A 25,474-nucleotide genomic window follows, 5' to 3' on the forward strand; every position below is an offset into this window, starting at 1 on the left:
ATCAGACCGCGCAGGCGGCGTGATGACAATCACGTCGTCTCTGTGCACTGTGCTGTGGGAGGGCTGCGCAATGCCTTTCCTCGGCGCCTCGTCCCGCCTGCAATTACACGGCCCGCCGGCACTGAACTGCAGTGCAGTTCATGAGCTCAAAGTCGGCCTGGCGGGGGGCCGGATAAAAGTCTTTGGAGGGCCGCATGCGGCCCGCGGGCCGTAGTTTGAGGACCCCTGCTCTAGATGCTGCAAACTATTTTAAAGTCAGGTCCCTTACTGTATGATGTAAGAACAGAAGATTTTTTTGTGGCCTATAGATCAGGCCTCTATAACACGCTAGATGCTACAAACTATTTTAAAGTCTGGTCCCTTACTGTATGACGTTAATAACGGAATAATTTTTTGTGCCTTTTGGATCAGGTCTCTACAGCTTAATTTCAGCCCAACCGAATGACAAAGTGTGATACGACGGGTTGCCTAACTTTTTGCAACTGAAAATTTTTTATTTTTTTTAATGTGCCTTAGGTTTGCAGACAATTTTATATAACCACAGCACTAAATGACAACGTGGGATACAGCAAGCTATTTCACATTTAGCTTGTGAAAAAATATTAAATATTAGCTAACTACACTATCTGACTGAAATACAACCTTCTAACTAACTAGCTAAAATCTTGTTGTAAACAGTGCCAACATCAGGAGCAGTGCACATATAGGAGCAGTGCACAACACTTTCTTTGTGGACCTCAGTAATGTCCAAAAAATAAAAACAAGTACTGGAAGGTAAATTTAACATCCACACTGGACACTAGCTACTGTAGCTACACTATCTGACTGATATACAACCGCCTAACTAACTAGCTAAAATTGTGCTGTTAACAGTACCAGCATCAGGAGCCTGTCTGCCATGTTAGTGTCAAAATGGCGCTAAAACAAGATGTCCGCTTTTTATATGGAGAGGGACGTGATTTCAGCAGCCAATGTCAAAAGCTGTTGTGTCAGGACATTGTGGGTGTTCCTGCTTCCTGATTGGTTAGCTGCAATGTGCACACATAAAGTTATGGGGGAAAAAATGACTGTTTACAAGAACGCCGTGCCTCTGAGCTTTGTAAACCCCCTCCCCTCATCAAACATGTGCTAAACACTCATGATACACCATTATTTTCCTTGCTAAAATGCTGAAAATACTTTTATGGTAACACAAATATTTTCCTGCACTTTTACTGAATGTTATCGATTTTTACAGATTTTATAAAATTTTGCTCGTGTTTCCGATCACGAATCCGAATGTGCCATATTTGTGCTGAATTTGTGTTTCGCGATCATTTTCCGAACAAATTCGCTCATCACTATCCTTGATCCCATCTGTACATGAATGTGTCCTGCATTTACTTTACTTCCTTATAACTTTTGCAGTGTACATATATAAGAGTAATAATGATGAGGCACTGTACACCACATGTATAATTAATTTTAGTTTAACCTAATTGCATTTTTGAGAGTTGTTTTAATTCTTGATGCACACCAATAAAAAATAATTTTAACAATACAGTTAAGAAATGATCAGACTACTAGTGATTCTTAAGGACCTTTTAGTATTGATTTTCTGCTGGATTTTCTGTTTAACAAAATGTAACCTGTAAATTCTGAAAACAACCCAATTTTGGACCCTTAGAGCACTGGTAATAGCGTTCTTGTGCTATAGTTTGGTGCCCTATACACTATATCTTTCAGCATTTTGACCTGTTACTGATAGGATTTATGTCTGAGTATTCTTTCAAGTGCGGATTCTGTCTTCCTGATACCTCTGTACCTTTTATTTTACCAACTTTGCACCTATTCCATGACTACACATGACGCCTGGAGAAGTTGATTACCTGTGACCTACCAACATCCCCCCCCACTCCCAATAAAAAACGACAGACCACATTTCTCTTGGATGTTAAAAGGCCACAGCAGCAGCCAATTTATTAATATATTTTCACTCAAAGACACTTGGTGGGGTCCTTGAAATTCTAAAGTTGTAAGGTCTGGTGATTTACCCCCGGGCATTGCCCCTCCCCCCGCTTTTACTCCTGGCCATGTTTTCTTTTAACTCAGGTGCACCGTGAGTCCAGGTGAAGAGGTTGCCTACACCATTAACGGTATAACCAAATCACAACCATGTGACCCCGACATACCATCGCCGGGTGTCACCCATTTCCACGTTAATATGACCCCACATTCCATCACCGGGTGTCACCCACCTATCATCAGATCTTGTTCCCTGCGTGTCTGTGGAGAAAGAGAACCCCCCTCAGCCCTGTCCTTTAAACCCCTTCCTACAATCACTACTCCCCTTGCCCTGTGTCCTTTCCTCCTTGTCTATCATCCAATCCCCTTTTTCCTATCTCCCTCTGCACCCCCCTTCCTTTCCCCTGGTCACTTACTCCCTTCCAGCATCATGCCTGTGTCTCCCCCTATACTGACGTTCGTGTCCGCCGGGTACTCTGTATCCCAGGATTCTGCCATCACTAGAACTGCCAACCTGGACTGTCCAACTTTGATGTAGTTGTAATGGGTTATCACATCTGCAAATTTTAGGAAACAGTGTTCACCCTGTGAAAAACACCTTGTTTTAGAGGCTTAGACTGGTGAAATTCTGCATATGATCTTACTGCACTTGCTCTTACTTTCAACTTTATAAGAAGACAGGATGTCTTTTAAAGGACACTTGCTAACTCAGCCCCTTAATCAGCTCCTTTATCAGCACTTTTATGTTCTCGAGATTGACATGATGGTGTACACTTTGGTCATTGTCAATCAACGCAAAGCAAACAGGATGATTCATATAGATTATCAGACATTTTGGATTGATGGTTCATGTGTCAGTTATTCTAAGATTAGACATTAACCCCTTCACTACCAAGGGTGGTTTGCACGTTAACTACCGGGCCAATTTTTACAATTCTGACCACTGTCCCTTTATGAGGTCATAACTCTGGAACGCTTCAACGGATCTAGGCGATTCCGACATTGTTTTCTCGTGACATATTGTACTTCACTTTAGTGATAAAATTTCTTCGCTATAACTTGCGTTTATTTATGAAAAAAACGGAAATATGGCGAAAATTTAGAATATTTTGCGATTTTCAAACTTTGAATTTTTATGACCTTAAACCAGAGAGTTACATGACACAAAATAGTTAATAAATAACATTTCCCACATGTCTACTTTACATCAGCACAAGTTTGGAAACAAAATTTTTTTTTGTTACGAAGTTATAAGGGTTAAAAGTTGACCAGCGATTTCTCATTTTTACAACAAAATTTACAAAACCATTTTTTTTAGGGACCGCCTCACATTTGAAGTCACTTTGAGGGGTCTATATGGCAGAAAATACCCAAAAGTGACACCATTCTAAAAACTTCACCCCTCAAGCTACTCAAAACTACATTCTAGAAGATTATTAATCATTCAAGTGCTTCACAGGAGCAGAAGCAACATGGAAGGAAAAAAATAACATTTAACTTTTTAGTCACAAAAATGATCTGTTAGCAACAATTTTTTAATTTTCCCAAGGGTAACAGGAGAAATTGGACCCCAAAAGTTGTTGTCCAATTTGTCCTGAGTACGCTGATACCCTATATGTGGGGGGGGACCACTGTTTGGGCACATGGCAGGGCTCGGAAGAGAAGCAGCGCCGTTTGACTTTTTCAACCTAAAATTGGCTGGAATTGAGATTGGACGCCATGTTGCGTTTGACGAGCCCCCAATGTGCCCAAACAGTGGAAACCCCCCACAAGTGACCCCATTTTGGAAACTAGACCCCCTAAGGAACTTATCTAGATGTGTGGTGAGCACCTTGAACCCCCTAGGGCTTCACAGGAGTTTATAACGCCCAGGCGTGAAAATAAAAAATCATATTTTTTCCACAAACATGATCGTTTAGTCCCCAATTTTTTATTTTCCCAAAGGTAGCAGGAGAAATTGGACCCCAAAAGTTGTTGTCCAATTTGTCCTGAGTAGGCTGATACTCTATATGTGGGGGTGATCACTGTTTGGGCGCACGGCAGGGCTCGGAAGGGAAGCAGCGCCGCTTGACTTTTTCAACCTAAAATTGGCTGGAATTGAGATTGGACGCCATGTTGCGTTTGACGAGCTCCCAATGTGCCCAAACAGTGGAAACCCCCCACAAGTGACCCCATTTTGGAAACTAGACCCCCTAAGGAACTTATCTAGATGTGTGGTGAGCACCTTGAACCCCCTAGGGCTTCACAGGAGTTTATAACGCCCGGGCGTGAAAATAAAAAATCATATTTTTTCCACAAACATGATCGTTTAGTCCCCAATTTTTTATTTTCCCAAAGGTAGCAGGAGAAATTGGACCCCAAAAGTTGTTGTCCAATTTGTCCTGAGTAGGCTGATACTCTATATGTGGGAGGGACCACTGTTTGGGTGCACGGCAGGGCTCGGAAGGGAAGCAGCGCCGCTTGACTTTTTCAACCTAAAATTGGCTGGAATTGAGATTGGACGCCATGTTGCGTTTGACGAGCCCCCAATGTGCCCAAACAGTGGAAACCCCCCACAAGTGACCCCATTTTGGAAACTAGACCCCCTAAGGAACTCTTGAACCCCCTAGGGCTTCACAGGAGTTTATAACGCCCGGGCGTGAAAATAAAAAATCATATTTTTTCCACAAACATGATCGTTTAGTCCCCAATTTTTTATTTTCCCAAAGGTAGCAGGAGAAATTGGACCCCAAAAGTTGTTGTCCAATTTGTCCTGAGTACGCTGATACTCTATATGTGGGGGGGACCACTGTTTGGGCGCACGGCAGGGCTCGGAAGGGAAGCAGCGCCGCTTGACTTTTTCAACCTAAAATTGGCTGGAATTGAGATTGGACGCCATGTTGCGTTTGACGAGCCCCCAATGTGCCCAAACAGTGGAAACCCCCCACAAGTGACTCCATTTTGGAAACTAGACCCCCTAAGGAACTTATCTAGATATGTGGTGAGAACTTTGAACCCCCAAGTGTTTCACTAAAGTTTATACTGCCCAGGTGTGAAAATAATAAATCCTATTTTGTGCCCACAAAAATGATCGTTTAGTCCCCAATTTTTAATTTTCCCAAGCGTAACAGGAGAAGTTGGACCACAAAAGTTGTTTTCCAATTTGTCCTGAGTACGCTGGTGCCCCATATGTGGGGGAAAACTACTGTTTGGGCACACGTCGGGGCTCAGAAGGGAAGAAGTGACGCTTTGGAATGCAGACTTTGATGGAATGGTCTGCGGGTGTCATGTTCCGTTTGCAGAGCCCCTGATGTGGTTAAACAGTAGAAACCCCCCACAAGTGACCCCATTTTGGAAACTAGACCCCCTAAGGAACTTATCTAGATATGTGGTGAGAACTTTGAACCCCCAAGTGTTTCACTAAAGTTTATACTGCCCAGGCGTGAAAATAAAAAATCCTATTTTGTGCCCACAAAAATGATCGTTTAGTCCCCAATTTTTAATTTTCCCAAGCGTAACAGGAGAAATTGGACCCCAAAAGTTGTTTTCCAATTTGTCCTGAGTACGCTGGTGCCCCATATGTGGGGGAAAACTACTGTTTGGGCACACGTCGGGGCTCAGAAGGGAAGAAGTGACGCTTTGGAATGCAGACTTTGATGGAATGGTCTGCGGGTGTCATGTTCCATTTGCAGAGCCCCTGATGTGGTTAAACAGTAAAAACCCCCCACAAGTGACCCCATTTTGGAAACTAGACCCCCTAAGGAACTTATCTAGATATGTGGTGAGAACTTTGAACCCCCAAGTGTTTCACTAAAGTTTATACTGCCCAGGCGTGAAAATAAAAAATCCTATTTTGTGCCCACAACAATGATCATTTAGTCCCCAATTTTCAATTTTCCCAAGCGTAACAGGAGAAATTGGACCCCAAAAGTTGTTGTCCAATTTGTCTTGAGTACGCTGGTACCCCATATGTGGGAAAAAACTGTTTAGGCACACGGCAGGGTCAGAAGGGAGTGACGTTTTGAAATGCAGACTTAGATGGAATCGTCTGCGGGCGTCATTTTCCATTTGCAGAGCCCCTGATGTGCCTAAACAGTAAAAAAAACCCACAAGTGACATTGATTTGGAAACTAGACCCCCAAGGAACTTATCTAGATGTGCCCCAACTAATCTAATGTTTCCGGTAACGAAATTTAGTAGTGCATTGAGGTGTGGTACAATTTGAAGCAATCCTTCATACACAGGCCAGGTTTTTCGGGGCAGGTGTCGCATTGATAAATGGTGTCCTTGCGTATTCCGTTTTTGTAACACACTCGGCACCTTTTTTGCGATTTACCTCTTTTTCCAGTTTGCGGGACCTCCCCCGGGAAATGCTGACCTGGTACAATACGAGCACCTTCAGTTCCGGAAGTTCTGGGGCCCGCTCCTTCCAGAGTGCCAAACATCAGGGCCTTAACCACTACCTCCTGAAACTGAAGGTACGACGTATCGCTGGGGCATGCACATTGTGACAATAGGAATGCGTTGAGCATTGCCAATTGGACGATGTGCACGACTAGCTTTTTGTACCACGCCTTGGCCTTTCTCAAAGCATTGTACGGTTGGAGGTATTGATCGGAGCGATCAACGCCCCCCATGTTTTTATTGTACAACCGGAACACATTCAGGTTTGCTGACCTGTGCCGAGGTACCCCGTACAGTGCTGAGGGCGCTGCCATCACCGTGTATGGTGGTCAAGAGAAAGACATCCCTCTTGTCCTTGTACTTGACTACCAGCAGGTGGTCGCTACATTGGGCCCTGCTCTCACCTTTTCGGAATATCTGCCCAAGTAGCGTCTTCGGGAGGCCTCTCTGATTTTTGCGGACAGTACCGCAAGCTGCGGTACCTCGCGCAAAGAGGGCTTTGTAGAGTGGGACACTGGTATAAAAGTTATCAGTGTAGAGGTGATAACCTTTATCCAGCAGTGGGTGCACCAAATCCCACACAATTTTCCCACTCACTCCCAGGTCAGGAGGACACTCAGGGGGTTCAATCCTGGTGTCCTTTCCTTCGTACACTCTAAACCTGTGGGTGTACCCTGAGGTACTCTCACACAGCTTATAGAGTTTGATTCCGTACCTGGCCCTCTTACTGGGCAGGTATTGACGGAATCCGAGCCTGCCCTTAAAATGGACCAAGGACTCGTCCACGCAGATGTTCCTTTGGAGCACGTACACTTCAGCAAACTTTTTGTTGAAGTGTTCGATGACCGGCCGAACTTTGAACAGACGGTCAAAGTTGGGGTCATCTCGTGTGAGACACTGTGCATTATCGTTATAATGCAGAAACTTGAGGATGGCCTGAAAACGCGCCCAGACCATGACCATTCGGAACACTGGAGTGTTGTATAAAATATCAACACTCCAATATTGCGAAATTTCAGGCTTCTTCAGGATACCCATGTGGAGGACCAGGCCCCAAAACTTTGTCATTTCAACTGCGTCCACAGGAGACCAGTTAGTATAGGATGAAAGCGGGTTTTGCTCCAAAAATTGCCAAGCGTACAAATTATTTTGCTCCACCATGTGGTTAACAAAATCCTTAGAGAAAAAGACTTTGAAAAAGTCAATTTCTGTGAGGCCGGTGGTGTCAAACTTGATTCCTGATTCTGCCACAAAATCAGGAATCAGTGGCTCGTAATTTTCGGGGGGCGAGGTCCACACTGGGTTTGCTGAATCAGCTGCGGGCATGGTGGGCGCTGCCTCATCTTCTGTCCTGGAGCGTCTGTGTGGCGGTTCCGCAGGACCCGAGGAGGAAGATGAGGAGGGGGAAGAGGAAGAAGAAGAGGATGAAGAATCCAAAAAATAAAGAAAAGTCGGATCGTCATCCTCGCTATCAGTGTCGGAGGCAAGGTAAGAATATGCCTCCTCCATTGAATAGTGCTGTTGGGAGGAACGTGATGGGCGGGACATTTTTTTGTGTAAATATGGTGCTTGGGTGTACTTTACTTATAACTGTGTATGTGATGGGGGGCTAGTGATTGGTGCACACTATCCCGTAAGAAAAAGCTAAAAGGAAATGTGGAAAAAAAAATCTAAAACAGCAGGACCTAGATATGGTAAGTGAACGGCGTCACTTACCAAAATTTAGTGGCTGCTGGATGTGTGCACAGGGGTGGCTCAAAGGGGGGGGAGGTGAAAAAGAAAAATGGAAAACAGCCAGCACGAACTTTGATAAGTGAATTGCGTCACTTATCAAAATTCAGCGGCTGCTAAATGTGCACACGGAAACGGCACAAAAGGGGGTAAAAAGAGGGGGCTGGGGGGATTGGGGTGGATGAATAGAGATCGGACAGGGATCAACAGTTAGGGTTGTAGTTAGGTGGCACAAAAAGGGGAGAAAAAAATTTAAAACGGCAGGCAGGTGGCGCAAAAGTGGGGTGGAGGGGGGCGGGGGATGGGGGGATTGGGGTGGATGAAGAGAGATTGGGCAGGGGTCAGTTAGGGTTGTAGTTAGGTGGCACAAGGGGGGGAGAAAAAAAATGAAAAACGGGATGTGTGTGCGGAGGAAAAAAAAGCAAGCACGAGTGTTAATCGATGAACTGCGTCACCAATCAACGCTCGGCTGCTGCGCACGGAGGTGGCGCAAAAGTGGGGTGGAGGGGGGTAAAAATAGGGGGAAGGGGGATGGGGGTGGATGAAGAAAGATTGGGCAGGGGTCAGTTAGGATTGTAGTTAGGTGGCACAAGGGGGGGAGAAAAAAATGAAAAACGGGATGTGTGTGCGGAGGGAAAAAAAGCGAGCACGAGTGTTGATCGGTGAACTGCGTCACCAATCAACGCTCGGCTGCTGCGCACGGAGGTGGCGCAGAAGTGGGGTGGAGGGGGGTAAAAATAGGGGGAAGGGGGATGGGGGGATTGGGGTGGATGAAGAAAGATTGGGCAGGGGTCAGTTAGGGTTGTAGTTAGGTGGCACAAGGGGGGGAGAAAAAAATGAAAAACGGGATGTGTGTGCGGAGTAAAAAAAAGCGAGCACAAGTGTTGATCGGTGAACTGCACACGGAGGCGGTGCAAAAGGGGGGGTAAAAGGGGGGTGAGGGGGGTAAAAGGGGGGGTGGACGGGGGATGGGGGGGATGAAGATAGGTGGGGGGTGAAGATAGATTGGGCAGGGGATCAGGGATCAATTGACACTTACAGCTGTAGTTTTCTTTCTTCTTCTTCTTTCTTCTGCAGGGATTGTGATGCTACAAGCTGTGGCTCAGCTAGAGTGAGGACCCCTGCAGACAGGTTAGACAGGTCAGAGGCAGGTCAGGGGCAGGTCACAGAGCGGTCACATCGCTGCTGTGACCTGTCATTGGTGGGATCGAATGATTACATCGATCCCACCAATCCCTGATCTGCCTGGTGACCATGGTAACTGCCTAGGATCGGAGCTCACAGCTCCGATTCCTAGGCAGGTCATGGCCAGGTCATCAGCAGGGCACAGAGCGGTCACATGGTGACCGCAGCTGTGCCCTGTGGCTGGCGCGATCGATTAGATCGCGCCAACCACTTCCTGCAGGCCCTGCTGGGCCTGTCCTAGGCTCCGGCCTAGAATCGGTGCTATTACAGCACCAATCCGGGCTGGTACCGGCAGGGCACAGCGGCGATATTGCACCGCTGTGCGCTGCGATTGGCGCGATCGATTAGATCGGCGATTGCGCCAATCTGGGGGCTTTTCTCCACTTTTCTCCGGTGCCGGGCATTGCCAGGCACCGGTCCTAGGATCGAGTACATCGGTACTCGATCCTAGCCTAGATTCCTGTTGTTTCAGCCAATCTGATTGGCTGAAACAAAGAGAATTGCTGTGATTGGTTGTTCTGAATTGAACAGCCAATCACAGCTCAGAGAGGGGCGGGCCAGGGCGGAGACTGCCCGGGATGCCGAGGCCATCTATCATGAGGTAAGATGGCGTCGGCATTTTCATGTGATCAACGCGACTTAAGTCGCAATGTCGCATTAAAGGGCATGACGTAATATTACGTCCATGGTAATTAGGTCCATGGTCACATGGACGGAATATTACGTCAATTGTAGGTAAGGGGTTAATAAAATGTTCTAATGTTTTATAATGGGCAGCACGGTGGCTCAGTGGTTAGCCTTGCAGCACTGGAGTCCTGGGTTCGAATCCCACCAAGGACAACATCTGCAAGGAGTTTGTATGTTCTCCCCGTGTTTGTGTGGGTTTCCTCCGGGTACTCCGGTTTCATCCCGCACTCCAAAGACATACTGATGGGGCTCACAATCTAAATTCCCTATCAGGGAGAGTGATGAAAATATGTGCAAACTGTAAAGCGCTGCGGAATATGTTAGCGCTATATAAAAATAAAGATTATTATTATTATAGGAGTAGCACATGATGCAAATGCTGACATTAGAGGTGGCATAATATGCTTCTTCTCTGAACAAAATTTGTTCCTGCTTTATTTCTTTAATGTTCTGCATTTTTAAATCTTGTTCCGACCTTTGTGAAATGCATTTGTCACAGTGAATTTACTTATGTTTTGGGTACATTTAGTATTTCCACTGTGCTAGTATTTGTACTTTCATTGAAAGCTTTAACTTTGAAGTGCTAAGTGTGGCACCCCTGAGGCTCGGTCGCCACAGAGGTACTGCACCTTCTCCTAAGGTGTAGTGCCCCACCAACTAGGTAAGTTGGGAACTCCTTTCCACACTCCAACACCTGCACCCACACACAGGATAGTTCAGCAATGGACCATATTGCGGCTCCATGCTTAGAGGGTAACAGAGCACCTTTCGTGGGTCCTTGCTTCGTAACACGAGATGTGCTGGGAGGTGGGTGGAGTTAGGTATAAAAGAGTGGGAAAGTTTAGAATTACAGTTCAGTCTGGAGGAGAGAGATGTAGAACTGCAACCTAAGCTTCCATAGGAGAGAGAAGGAACAGCGCGGAAGGAAGGAGTAGGAGAACAGAGAGGAGTTGTGGGTTGTAAGAGGAACCCTGCCTATAGGTTCTCAGCGCAAGGCTGGGGCCCGGTCCCCGAGGTTGTATGGACACTTATGGATCTGCAGCAGACAGCGGTGGAGTAACTGGCTGTAAATGCACTACTCCAATCCAAGACTTGGGACACAACAGCAACACGGATAGAGAGCCGGGATCCAGGAGGTCCCTGATCAGGCTACAGCTGTCTGTCATACAAGTAGAGTTGTTAGGAACATCTGACAGGAGGAACTTCAAAGTCACCATGGTACTGGAGCTATTCACACTAATAGGCGCAATAGAGGAGTCGTTTAGGACAGGTACATGTTGGCGGAGTGTTGGAGAGGAGAAGCCTGACTTGCCCGGGAGGTTGATTGAGTCTCTGCCCCGGAGGACACAGCATGGAGGCAGGCACCAGTGTGTACCACGAACAGTGAGTAAAGCTTTGGAACTACAAGCCCTGTTGTCTTCCAGTCATTGTGCGCCCACACCGTCAGCACTGCTACATCTGGGTATCATCCTTTACACTACCTGCGCCTACACACTGCCCTGGGGCTACAGCTTCACCGGTGGGGAGCTATACCATCTATGCTGCAACACACCATCAGCCCCAGAGGACCTGCACGCAGCGTTGGCTTAACATATTGCTTGCCAAACACCACAGGTGGCGTCACAAACTATTCCATAAACTATATTACAAACCACCATTGATATTGGGCGCCCAGGGCCACGGACCGGGTCACAGCTGCCGTGATACTTTCCCCCTGACACCGGCCCGGTACTGAGTACCCCACAGCCCTGGGTGTGAGGGCGACCCACTAAGTAAAACAGCCTTGTAGGAACCACTATATGTTTAATATGAAATGGGCTCCTGAGCTCTTAGTAATGTAAAGTTTGTTTGGGAACCAGCTTACTTTGTAGACATAAAAACAATGGACTATGGAAAGACCTAGATATAATGGGTAGAGATGGCAGAATAAATTCCCAGTACTCTGCTCATCTTCCAGATCAGTTATCAGTAGCTGCAGGACCTGCAAATCTACTTACTTCCTAGCTTTTATTTTGATTAGCCGGGCCTGCACAACGTCATCATTGTGGCGTGACATACCACATCACGTGGGCCCAGCTGTTCTGAAAAAAAGCTGGAAATGCCAGGAGGTAAGAAGATTCACAGACCTCTCATCTAGAAGTCACCGACCTGGCTGATGGACCAGAGTCCTCCAACTTGATTCTCCCATTTCTAACAGTGGGAAAGGAAGAGATTTATTAAAAACATTGCCGAGAAAAATTCTAATGTTAAACTAAAATAGTTATTTATTTTAATGACAATGATATTTACAAGAGTGTCACAGGGCATGTCATAAATGTATCTATTGCGACTTTTATAAATGTCTATGCACTGGTTCTATACAGGTTTTACACATGATCCACTATTGAAATACAAAATGCGCTTTTAGCATTGGCTAATGAACGATTCAGTTCTAAATAAGCCAGACTTCCACCAAAGCACTGCCACTCCCAATTTATGGCACTGAAAAACACTTAAAATCTCCCGTAATAGAGGGTAAAATGTAGTTAAAACTGCATCAAAATTGCATCTGGAATAAACCATGTCTAAACTGCTGCCAGAGAATAAAATCTAAGGTGTTGGTAGCGCCGTCAAAGAAAAGTGTTGCTGATGTGACACAAGTCAGTTTCTAAGACTCCTTTAGGGCACTTTCACATATCGGCTTAGAGGTTTTAACTACTCATTTGACTCATTTTTGCTGGTGCATTGTCGCTGCAGCAGTGGTCCGTTAAGGCAATAGAGACCCACTAAGAGGTCCACTGTGACGTGGCAGTGGGCTTCATACAGTCTGATCAGAATGTTAAACTAAGAAACTCATGTTCAGTTATATATATTTTTGCCTAGCGGCATTAGATTAATGTATGATTTTTGGAGTTGCTGTCCATTCTCTTTTTCAGCATCATCATATATTTGTCGTATAAGGAGATTGAAGTGATGTTTATTTGTTGTACGATTGAGGCCAAATTGCCTTGTAAGTATATTGCATCAGTATAGTAATGAAATGCATAGGTAAATAAATAAATCCTCTTTGCAAGGCGTGATCCACGAGAATAGCCCTTGAGGGCCAAGTTATATACTGAAGATGTGAGCCCAAAATGTGTTTTTTTTTTTATTTAAACTGCAGTTTGAAAATGATTAATTTTCAGATGCAATAAACTCTAAATAAATTTTCAACTTGCTAAATCCAATGATATGATGCAGTTAATGTTCATTTGGGGATTTATGTCATTCATGTAGTACATATTATGCCTAGAGAAGTGGCATTATACATATGGCGTAGGCGTGCTACTTTATTGCTGTAGCGTGCAGTGTTGCTAATGTTGCGTACATACATGTTTCGAAAGAAAGAATAACTTAAATCAGCCATACCATTGAAAAGGAATTTATATCTATACCAAAAATAGAACCAACATTTACCCCAAAACTGACAATGTTATATGTATTTTAAGTTCATTTTAAAGTACTGAGAATTAAAGGCAGTGTACTTCATTAATTCGAGAGGTCTATGGGTCTCTATGCTTAAGGCCCCGTCTCACATAGTGAGATCGCTAGCGAGATCACTGATGCGTCACCGATTTTGTGACGCAACAGCGATCTCGCTACATGTGACACATAGCGGCGACCACCCCCCCCCAGCTGGATATCGCTGATCATGCTCGAATGTCCTGGGCCATTTTTTTCATTGTCGGCGTGCAGCTGGCGAGCATACATCACTGTGTTTGATGCCGACGAACGACCTTGTTGGCTACGCAGAACTCAGGGACGCAGGCTGGAATCGTTCAGAATAGCTGCTGTGTGACAATGCACCAGCGATCCTTACCAGGTTGTATTGTTGTCGGGATTGCTGGTGCATCGTTGTAGAGATCTGCCTATTTGGCAGCTTACTAGCGACCATGTAGCGACACACCAGCGATCCTTACGAGGTCGTATCATTGTCGGGATCGCTGGTGTGTCACTATGTGTAACGGGACCCTTACTCCAGACTTAAAGGGGTTGTCCAGGGTAAAACTACAAGTCTGGAGTCACTCTGTGAGCATTCTCTCTTTCCTGTGCCAGGAGAGGAGGAGGCATAATCGCAAGTGTGCAATTTGCATACATGCCTACTAGACTGTATCCAGAATTGCTTAATAAAACTGTGTTGAGTGAGGCCGGATACAGTCTTGTTGGAATATGGACGGAAGTATGCAAATCCAAAATATGACCACTTGCTCTCAGCAACAGCATGGGAGAATCTTTACAGTGCACATTGTGCGTGATGTAAGGATTCACAAGTGTGCAGTCACGTAGAGTGCTTGCAGATTTGTAGCTTTAAACAAGATAACCTTGTTAAAGATAGGTTATCCCCTGAGCAAAGGATAGAGGATAACTTACTGACTACTGGGAGTAGTCAAGAGAAATCTGAGATCTGCGCTCTGTAGCCGTCTTTAATGCAGTGGAGGTACTCAGATGTGGCCTGCGCTCCATCCTTGGCTATAGGCCTGCCAGAATAGCCAAGTGTTCCTCTACTCCACTCAAGACGGACTATTCAGCGCTCCATTCCCCAGTTCCATGACCCTTGTTCTTTCGATCACTGTGGGTCTCATCAGCTAGACCCCCAGTGATTTGTAAGTTACTCTCTATCCTGCTTATAAGGATGACTTACTATCTTGGGTTTAACCCTTTAATAGTCTTTGACCACGGCTTGCTAGACTTTGCTTTAATGCAGCCCAAGCTGCTGCACTTATTGAAAGCAGACACAAGCTTTGCCATCATTTACACATTCAAAAAGAACATCCATTGTAAGGGCATTCTTCCTATTTTATTAAGTTTCAGGATCGGCTGCCATGTTTTAAGTAACTTAACAAGCAGAATAAGCATCTAAACAAGGAGACACTGCAGAAGTCTACTCCTACTGAGTAACAAATGACATTGTTGTAGAAGAGGACAATACTACGGGTCATGTTTTTTTACCCAACGTTTCCACGTTTGTTATTAACAAGTAAACACAATAGATCATTAATAAATGATGCTCACAGTGAAAATATCCTCATATTAATTTTCTAGATATTTAGCAGTCATTTTACACACTGAACATAGAGTACACGATACACACAAACAATCGAATAGATAGAAATGGTTACACGATTAGTAAAGAAAAGTGCAGCAGCCTACCTTTATTTTACAATGCCCTGATCTCCGCATGTTTGTAAGCTTCTGTTCTTCTATGGTCAATGATCTTTGAATCTCTTTTGCAGGCTGCCTTGTAAATCTGCTCCATGGAAAGAACAATTCCCCTCATCCGAAGAAGATTTATAGTAGTTTTGTGTTGAATAAGTAACTTTTGTATCCTGTCAGAAAAATGTGAGCGTCATCAGACGATATGCAATATTAATGTCCTCAGCACTGTCACTGTGTCAATTCACAGATGCAACATAGTTAAAGGAGCAGGTTCCAAATTCTAAAGGCAATTGTATCACAGTAAGTAAAAGCAAATCAACAAAAAAATCCTACTTCTTTCTCCAAAGGTCCTAGCAAACAAAGAAGTGCCTGAAAAACGCAGGACTTAGGTTACCGAGTGGAGACCTAGTCCAGAGAGCCATAGGGAAATCTGACATGTTCAGGAGATCCTTGACTTACACAAAAATCCCATACACTGCAGCAAAGAGAAAAAGAGGCATTTCAGACCCTTCCTAGCCTCTGCATCATATTGCTCACATCTATGTTAAATATCAATAATCTCATTTTTCCCCTATATGTGATCCAGCTAGACTATTATGTCCTTGGATTGTGTTTGTTCTTGCACAGCCAAGTTCGATCCAAGGAAATCTCTCATTGCTACAATCTTTCTTCTTTCCCAATAGAGAAGCAAGGTTTTTCTTTCTGCCCCTTTCCCACGAAAGAAACAAACAAGCCTTCCAGACACAAATACGGTTGGAGTGGTATTTGTCAGCAGAAAGCCATGCTCTATGGATGCCTGAAACAGTCTTATCCGGTGTGAAAAATGTGAGCTTCTCTGAATTAGGGAGATACAGAATGTGTAGCTCTGGTACCAGTCCGTCTCTCTGATTCATCAGGGAGTCTCCTTGGTAACTAGCTGTTCCTCTCTGATGACTCCTATTATATCAAAGCTCTCTCAATTTAAAGGTAAAAGCGTCTGTCGAGAAACAAGCCAAAATATGGACTCTGTTTGTACAGAGGTAGATCGCTTTCTTGTAAACATCTGGATATTATGAGCTGTGAACATAAAACACTCTCAGACATACATGTTCTGCAAAAAAAACTAGTGTCTGAATATACAATGTATTCTCCCAAAATCCATCATTCATTTCTCATTTCTTATAACATGTACATTATAGCCCTCAATTTCAGAAAAAAAGCATAGGATGGATTTAGCATCTGGAACAATATAAGTATCGATCATGCTTATATACAGGTTATCCAAACTTAGGCTAGGGATTTTGTCTGAAATAACCTCATATGACCCCATATAAAGACCACTCTACTAACTGCTAATCATAAAGCAAGAGACAAAGCAAACAGCAGGGGGCGTACTCCTGCCTGTCACCTGTGACCCCTGCGAAGCAAGAGGAGATATAAAAGTCAGCAGGATGACAAGCGTCAGGGTAAGTGGTCATAAGTCAGTAGTGTTTACAGATCTGTCCATCCTTACATTTTCTCAAAAATGTATATGCTAACAACTATTAATATGATTTTCCAATAGTAGAGATGAACGGATCTTTTGAAATTCGAATTTGTCATCTTGAATGAATTATCCCCAAAAATTAGGCATAAATAATACACTTGCTTTTGATGCGAGAGAGAGAAGTTCACTGACATAAGAGCTTCCGATCTACAGGAGAGAGAAAAAGAGGATTCCACTGATCATGAGAGCTTACACTCTAGAGGAGAGAGAGAATTACACAGTGATTCTGGAGATAGAAAATGACTCAGCTATAAAAACTGTACTCCATTGGAAACCGCTCATCTCCGATGGTAAAAGTACTGACCACCACTTTACGAGGTATGATAATATGCTAGATGTCATAACTGCAAGGCATCATGAGGAAGACTGCAAGCTAATGTAAAAAGATGTTCTCTGATATTTCAGCTGGGGAGGGAATGGTGGTGGGCAAGTTTCAGGAAATTTGACTCAAACTTGATCCTCCAAGGAATTGTCCACTTATCTCGAACCAATAATAAATAAAATCAAATCAGAATTTCACAGATCTGTGCTAGTGGTCTTTTCATCACAGGAGTGGATGGAGTATGAAATAACAGTATGTAACATCTGTGCCGGTTCCTGACCCCTTTGCTCCTGATTCGGCTGCTAGGCAGCCCCCTGCCTTTGTTGAAGGTGATGCATGACCCCAACAGTCAAGTGAATTTCTTGTGTAGAAGGGCTGCCATTCAAAGAAGCAAACCATAGGCAGGAAGAGTCGCCAAGCAGGGTCAAAGTCAAGAGGTCACATCAAGAACAGAATCATAATACAAGATGAGTAAAAACTCATGCCGAGGGCAGAAAACAGGATAAATCAGGAAACCAATGGAAGCAAGGACTAGAGCACAAGTCAGAGACCACCCTTAGATTTAAACAGCAGTCAGCTCCGCCCAGGGCTCAGAAAAGAGTAATGAAAAAAACAGAAAACAAACCCCATAGCTTCCTGATCCTGAGGTAACAAAAGTCCTAGGAATTAAAGAGGATCAATGCTGTCATGCAAACGTGCGGCACTGCTTAGTGGCCAAAGCAGGAACAAGGGGGGCAGGAACCGGCAAAAATGTTACACAATATATTTTTCAGAGCAATATAGCTCATTAGCATAATGTATCATATAATAATATATTTAATCTGCTCAGCAAATAGAGCTTTGATAATAAGATCGATTTTTATTTTATTATTCCTTTGATAGGAGAATGAAGAATGGAAGGCACATTTCTTCTTGAGATAAAGAAAAATCACTATAAAAGTATTCTGAAACAACATTTTATTATATTTGGAAAGGCTTTATTTGGGACATGTGTAGATTATAGAAAAGTTATTATAAATAGCATGAATCATGCAATTTTAAATTTAAGAAGTGTATTAGATTAGTTCTTTTTTTTCTTTTACCAAAAACTGCTTTACTTTCCAAGGTTGGTGACGGATTAGCCATGTGCACTCAGCTGCATCATCTCACCAGCATCTCACCATAGTAATATATTACTTACAAACTGTAACAATTCATTCACATGTCCATAAACTAATTATGTGTTCTATCCATGACTTTCAAAGCTAGCACTAGTGTTGAGCATTCCGATACCACAAGTATCGGGTATCGGCCGATACTTGCTGTATCGGAATTCCGATACCGACATCCGATATTTTTTCAATATCGGGCATCGGAATCAGAAGTTCAAAGTTGATTGACAGCCGAAATGACGTCATCATGATGCGCGGTGTGTGCGCATCATGATGCGCCGTCATTTCGGGCCTTCCGGGGGTCTCTGCCGGCCTGCCGGGGGGCTGTGTGGACTGCCCGGGGTCTGTACCGGCCTGCCGGGGGGCTGTGCCGGCCTGCCGGTGGTCTGTGCACCCTGTGGGGGTCTGTACCGGCCTGCCGGGGGGCTGTGCTGATGTCCGGGGGTCTGTGCAAGCATCGTCCGATGGGACTACAAGTCCCATCCGGCGATGCTTGCTACTATGACAGTGATTGACACATTAGCCAATGATGGGACAGTAGTAGTCCCATCATCCGGCTAATGTGTTAAATGTTTAAAAAAAAAAATAAAAAAATTATATACTACATACATACTACATGCATACTACATGCATGCTACATACATACTACATGCTACATACATACTACATGCATGCTACATACATACTACATGCATGCTACATACATACTACATGCTACATACATACTACATGCATGCTACATACATACTACATGCTACATACATACTACATGCATGCTACATACATACTACATGCTACATACATACTACATGCATGCTACATACATACTACATGCATGCTACATACATACTACATGCTACATACATACTACATGCATGCTACATACATACTACATGCTACATACATACTACATGCATGCTACATACATACTACATGCATGCTACATACATACTACATGCTACATACATACTACATGCATGCTACATACATACTACATGCTACATACATACCACATATATACTACATGCTACATACATACTACATACATACTACATGCATGCTACATGCTACATACATACTACATACATACTACATACATACTACATGCATGCTACATACATACTACATGCTACATACATACTACATACATACTACATGCATGCTACATACATACTACATGCTACATACATACTACATATATACTACATGCATGCTACATACATACTACATGCTACATACATACTACATACATACTACATGCATGCTACATACATACTACATGCTACATATATACTACATACATACTACATACATACTACATATATACTACATGCATGCTACATACATACTACATGCTACATACATACTACAAACATACTACATGCATGCTACATGCTACATACATACTACATACATACTACATACATACTACATGCATGCTACATACATACTACATGCTACATACATACTACATACATACTACATGCATGCTACATACATACTACATACATACTACATATATACTACATGCATGCTACATACATACTACATGCTACATACATACTACATACATACTACATGCATGCTACATACATACTACATGCTACATATATACTACATACATACTACATACATACTACATATATACTACATTCATGCTACATGCATATTACATGCTACATACATACTACATACATACTACATGCATGCTACATACATACTACATGCATGCTACATACATACTACATGCTACATACATACTACATACATACTACATGCATGCTACATACAATACATTCATACAATACATACATAGACATACAGTACATATAACATAGAGTAACATACTTACCAATACTTGTCACATTGTTCCCCGAAGCCATTGTCGTCTACGGAATAAATATTAACATAACAAACCACAAAAATACTCACCCATGATCCAAAGCAGTCCACGAGTGTGTCCCACGACGATCTTGGGTAAAGAACTGCAGCATCAGCTGATGCTGCCGCTCTCTACGGGCTGCAGGAATCCAATGACGGAAGGTAGGTATCCTTCCGCACTGTATTCCTCCGCCACTTAAAAAAAAAAGTCCCTAGTCTCACTTTATGCCATTGCTGCGTGGGAAATTCCCATGCAGCAATGGCATAAAGTGAGACTACGGACTTTTTTTTTTTAAGTGGCGGAGGAATACAGTGCGGAAGGATACCTACCTTCCGTCATTGGATTCCTGCAGCCCGTAGAGAGCGGCAGCATCAGCTGATGCAGCAGTTCTCTACCCAAGATCGTCGTGGGACACACTCGTGGACTGCTTCGGATCATGGGTGAGTATTTTTGTGGTTTGTTATGTTAATATTTATTCCGTAGACGACAATGGCTTCAGGGAACAATGTGACAAGTATTGGTAAGTATGTTACTCTATGTTATATGTACTGTATGTCTATGTATGTATTGTATGAATGTATTGTATGTAGCATGCATGTAGTATGTAGCATGTATGTAGTATATATGTTACATGTAGTATATATGTAGTATGTATGTTACATGTAGTATATATGTAGTATGTATGTTGCATGCATGTAGTATATATGTAGTATGTATGTTGCATGCATGTAGTATATATGTAGTATGTATGTTGCATGCATGTAGTATGTATGTAGCATGTATGTAGTATGTAGCATGTATGTAGCATGCATGTAGTATGTAGCATGTATGTAGTATGCATGTAGTATATATGTAGTATGTATGTTACATGTAGTATATATGTAGTATGCATGTTGCATGCATGTAGTATATATGTTGTATGTATGTTGCATGCATGTAGTATATATGTAGTATGTATGTTGCATGCATGTAGTATATATGTAGTATGTATGTTGCATGCATGTAGTATATATGTAGTATGTATGTTGCATGCATGTAGTATGTATGTAGCATGTATGTAGTATGTAGCATGTATGTAGCATGCATGTAGTATGTAGCATGTATGTAGTATGCATGTATTATATATGTAGTATGTATGTTGCATGCATGTAGTATATATGTAGTATGAATGTAGCATGTATGTAGTATGTAGCATGTATGTAGCATGCATGTAGTATGCATGTTGCATGTAGTATATATGTAGTATGTATGTTATATGTAGTATATATGTAGTATGCATGTTGTATGTATGTAGCATGTATGTAGCATGTAATTTTTTTTTTTTTTTTTACATTCAACACATTAGCCGGATGATGGGACTACTACTGTCCCATCATTGGCTAATGTGTCAATCACTGTCATGGTAGCAGTGATTGAAGCCTGCACAGACCACCGGCAGGCCGGCACAGCCCCCCGGAGCCTGCACAGACCACCGGCAGGCCGGCACAGCCCCCCGGCAGGCCGGCACAGACCACCGGAGCCTGCACAGACCACCGGCAGGCCGTCACAGCCCCCCAGCAGGCCGGCACAGACCACCGGAGCCTGCACAGACCCCCTGGCAGGCCGGCACAGCCCCCCGAAAGGCCCGTACAGACCCCAGAGAGGCTGTACAAGGCAAAAATAGGGTTTTTCTTATTCCGATACCGGAAGTCCCATAGACTTGAATGGGACTTCCGGTATCGGAATCGGCGATACCGATACTTTTTTTTAAGATCGGCCGATCCATTCCGATCCAATACTTTGAAGTATCGGACGGTATCGCTCAACTCTAGCTAGCACCCATTAAAGTTTATGGTGCACTTGTCTGCGTTTTCTTGCAGACAGTGTGCCAACAAACAAATCATGGAGATGTGTTCATTATTTCTACTTCTAATAGGTGGCACTAGAGTTCAAATCCTTTTCTTCACTGAAGAGGCAACTTGCAAATTTAACTTTCAAGAGGAGCACTGCATTGGCCTATAAGTCTCCTTACGTCGACTTGGCACTCTCCACAAGGAGAACGGCTTCCATACAACAATATGTAGATATATATGTCCAATGCAGAATCAGGGGATGCATTTATCTTTTCAGTCAAAAAATAAACAACTCAAGATACCAATCAGAATGATTTAACCATTTTAAAGCTTGTAAATGTCAAGGATGAGTTACATGTGCGCTCAAAGTGAAACATTTACATTATGAATAGGGAATACTTAGAGAAATTGGAAAGGTCACAAAAATAAGACAGTGCACGTCAGGCGTGTCACTTTAGAAAATGAGAAAAATAACCCCATTTTTTATTGGAGTCTGCGATCAAAATTACCAATACACAAGTCTATGGCTGCATGAAAATCACGGACAGCATACGGAAGGCATCAGTGTCCAATCCATGTGCTGTCCGCGATAAATATTGTAATCTACACAAGATTTGTCATTTATTTATTTTTCCATATATGAAAATCACTGACGGTAAAAACTGACATTGACTGAACACTGATAAAAATTGTATTAAAAACACTTATAACACTTATAAACCTTGGACTTTTTTTGTGTTTGTGATAAATCAAGGACTTCTGAATGAGGTGTTAGACATACAATGAAGGAAATAATTATTTGATCCCTTGCTGATTTTGTAAGTTTGCCCACTGACAAAGACACGAACAGTCTATAATTTTAAGGGTAGGTTAATGTTAACATTGAGAGATAGAATATCAAAAATAAAATCCAGAAAATCACATTGTATAAATAATATAAATTTATTTGCATTTTGCAGTGAGAAATAAGTATTTGATCGCTCTGGCAAACTTAATATTTGGTGGCAAAACCCTTGTTGGCAAGCACAGCAATCAGACGTTTTTTGTAGCTGATGATGAGGATTGTGCACATGTCAGGAGGAATTTTGATCCACTCCTCTTTGCAGATCATTTCTAAATCATTGAGATTTTGAGGCTGTCGCTTGTCAACTCGGAGCTTCAACTCCCTCCATAAGTTTTCTATGGGATTAAGGTCTGGAGACAGCCTAGGCCACTCCTTAATGTGTTTCTTTTTGAGCCACTCCTTTGTTGACTTTGCTGTATATTTTGGGTCACTGTCTTGCTAGAAGACCCAACCATGACCCATTTTTAATGTCCTGGTGGAGGGAAGGAGGTTGTCACTCAGGATTTTATGATACATGGCTCCATCCATTCTCCCATTGATGTGGTGAAGTAATAATTATTTCATTCACTGTACATCTATAACTGATGTATTGATATTTACTTTATGTGTAGACTTTAAATGGCACAAAGAAACATGGATATTATATTAGCTTTGTGGCAGACAAGATCTGGACATGCTAATACTCCATTTACACAGGCATTATTATTACCTATGTCTCTTTTTTAACCACAGAAAGACAATTTTGCCAGCTCTTCAGTACAGGATGAGAGGACAAGATCAAACAAAGGTTTCCTGAAAGCTAAAATAGCTGTGGCAGGTCAGGTTCACTGATTATGTATTCTAGAAGACTGAATCTTGTCAGTACATAAAACAGCAGGGAAAATTCTAGGGAAGCAATGTTGCAAGGTAAACTAAACCAGAAAATAATATGTCTACTAAGGGATATAATTACTGGCAAGTGAACGCTTGTGCTCCTTAATACACTAAGAAAAAAAGCAACATATGTTACAAATCTAGAATATATGAAGAAAAAGGAATGTGCTTATGCACTTTATACATCTAGAGGGATTTAGAGAAGTCTTAAAGGTTCTAAAAGTAAGGCTGATTCATATTCTCTGTACAATGAAAAGTAATACAATTTTTTAATTAATATTCTGGCTTCAAGATTAGAATTTAAACCATGCTGCTAAATTATGCCCAACTGCAGTAACTCTTTGTTAACTTAAAGGGATATTCCCATTTCCAAGATCCTATCCTAATATTTATTAGATGTAATAATAATAGTAATAGCAAATACCTTAAATTAGAAATGAAGTATACAGTGGCATGTAAAAGTTTGGGCTCTCCTAGTCAAAATGATTGTTATGGTGAACAGGTGTGGGGTGTCGGTTGTTTGCACGTGCATCCCCTAAGCAAAGCATCCCATTAGCTAAGCATCGATAAAAAGCAGTTATTCCATGGCAAAGAATTAGCATCCATCTTCTCTCTTCTCTCTTCACACAGGTACAACTCCCCACTTCTGCTTGCTGTCTCATGTGCTGCAATATATTCTAATGGTACAACTCCCATCTCTGCTTGCCGTCTCATGTGCAGCAATATATACTAATGGTACAACTCCCCACCTCTGCTTGCTGTCTCATGTGCTGCAATATATTCTAATGGTACAACTCCCCACCTCTGCTTGCTGTCTCATGTGCTGCAATATATACTAATGGTACAACTCCCCACCTCTGCTGGCTGTCTCATGTGCTGCAATATATTCTAATGGTACAACTCCCCACCTCTGCTGGCTGTCTCATGTGCTGCAATATATTCTAATGGTACAACTCCCCACCTCTGCTTGCTGTCTCATGTGCTGCAATATATACTAATGGTACAACTCCCCACCTCTGCTGTCTCATGTGCTGCAATATATACTAATGGTACAACTCCCCACCTCTGCTGTCTCATGTGCTGCAATATATACTAATGGTACAACTCCCCACCTCTGCTGGCTGTCTCATGTGCTGCAATATATTCTAATGGTGCAACTCCCCATCTCTGCTTGCTGTCTCATGTGCAGCAATATATACTAATGGTACAACTCCCCACCTCTGCTTGCTGTCTCATGTGCTGCAATATATTCTAATGGTACAACTCCATACTTCTGCTTGATGTCTGTCATCTGCTGCTTTACCATGTTACAACATATTTTAATGTGCCTGCTAAATCTTTGATACAATTCATTTGTTGCATTGCAATTAATACTTACTGCTTTATATTCATGACTGGGATCACTCTAGATGTTATCTGGTGGAAGTTGCTATAGCGTATAGATGTAGCCAGGTCTAGTGTCTTTGATCATCTAACCATGCCCTGGTGTGCTGGCTCCAGCTGCCAAATTGTCCCAAACCAGCTCCCACAATCCCTCTCTCCTGACCCTGTAGTGTGGTCTATATATTTAGTAGCATTCTAAGGGGTGTGCGCAGTGTGGGGTGCTTGCACGTGCATCCCCTAAGCAAACCATAACATTAGCTAAGAATTCAGAAGAAGCAGTTATTCCATGGCAGTTAGTCAGGGTAGGAATCAGGTAACCCACACTCTGTACTCCCTTTTATCCATGTGCTTTATTTCTATCCTTCTGTGTTCACTTGCCATCCATATTCACCGCCCAATGCCCCCTCTATTTCAACCTCATCAGTCCACAGGACTTGTTTCCAAAATGCATCAGACTTGCTTAAAGGGCATGTCACACTAAGAGATATCGCTAGCAA

This window comes from Dendrobates tinctorius, unplaced genomic scaffold, assembly GCF_039654945.1.
Source record: "Dendrobates tinctorius isolate UK_male_01 unplaced genomic scaffold, ASM3965494v1 ptg000060l, whole genome shotgun sequence".
In the NCBI taxonomy this organism is placed as follows: domain Eukaryota; kingdom Metazoa; phylum Chordata; class Amphibia; order Anura; family Dendrobatidae; genus Dendrobates; species Dendrobates tinctorius.